This window comes from Gracilinanus agilis, chromosome 1 (genome assembly GCF_016433145.1).
Source record: "Gracilinanus agilis isolate LMUSP501 chromosome 1, AgileGrace, whole genome shotgun sequence".
Taxonomy (NCBI): Eukaryota; Metazoa; Chordata; class Mammalia; order Didelphimorphia; family Didelphidae; genus Gracilinanus; species Gracilinanus agilis.
Window position 1 is genome coordinate 650,404,513 of NC_058130.1, and position 1,247 is coordinate 650,405,759.

A 1,247-nucleotide genomic window follows, 5' to 3' on the forward strand; every position below is an offset into this window, starting at 1 on the left:
TGACTTGTTGATAGCCAAAGGATGTGATTAACAAAGATATTTAATTAAGTGACATGGTAGAAAAGAAAGTGTCAAGCACATTTCCCCCCATCAACCTGTGACACCCTCACAAGTTTAGTGTTAATGGAAAAGAATCAATGAATGTAGGGAATACACATCGAGAGGCATACACATAGAAAATATGCACACATATGCAGAGGCCCATATACAGGGAATACATGTAGTCAAAACACCAGCCTCATAGTCTCTGTTTGATAGGCCAATCTTCTGCTGGCCTTATGGGTCCCACTGGATCCTGCTCTATTGGTCTTCACAGGACACTGTACTGCTGGACCCTGCAAGACACTTAAGATTAACATGTATATTAACTTTAACAAAATCATAACAGTAACATCATTTGCTTCTGTGTTGCTTCTCAATATTTTTTGTGTGTATTTATCTGATTTTGTTGCAGTGATTTTTTTTATCACACTTTTTCTCCCTATGAAAATTTTGATTCCCAGACAACCCAAATTATAGTAGATAAGAATGGAGAATAATATGGTAGATAAGAATGAAGGGAGAATAGGTTAGCATTCCCCTTGCTAAGGATGGAAAAGGTCCTATTCATCTTTACCATATATATCATTAAGACTGCCTCTACTATACTCTGTGGCATTTAACCATTCTTGGTTTAATTATAAAACTTGCAAAGGACCTTGGCTCAAATCCTAGATCTACTGTGTATGACAATGGACAAATCACAACCTCTCTGTGTTTCAAATGATAGAATTAGTCTAGAAGTCTCTTTAAGTTTCCTTTTTTTTTTTGAACCCTTATCTTCTGTCTTGGAGCTCCAAGGCAGAAGAGTGGTAAGGGTAGGCAATGGGGGTCAAGTGACTTGCCCAGGGTCACACAGCTGGGAAGTGTCTGAGGTCAGATTTGAACCTAGGACCTCCCGTCTCTAGGCCTGGCTCTCAATCCACTGAGCTACCCAGCTGCCCCCTAAGTTTCCTTCTTGAGATGATTCCCCCTGGAGAAAGACTCAAGACCTTTGGTCAGAAACTTCACCTATTCAATATACTTTATGGAGTTTTATTTGTGACATCTAAGATATAAATCAGGAAATGCTTATTTGTCTAATAACTATTAAATGACTCCAGAGGTCCAGGGTTTCTTAGATTTTCAAATCCTCCTTTGCCTACTAGGATGAACCAGAAGAGAAAAGATATAGAAGCAAGTTACACCAAAGTTGTGGGCAAAGTTGT

The 1,247-nt window shown here is 38.9% G+C and overlaps 1 non-coding gene across 1 annotated transcript; it reads left to right on the forward strand.

Annotated features, from left to right (window-relative positions):
• The first annotated feature begins 546 nt into the window (after window positions 1-546).
• Window positions 547-674, forward strand: LOC123232820. The gene has a single exon (XR_006505320.1). It is a non-coding gene; the product is annotated as a U6atac minor spliceosomal RNA (small nuclear RNA).
• The last annotated feature ends 573 nt before the right edge of the window (window positions 675-1,247 follow it).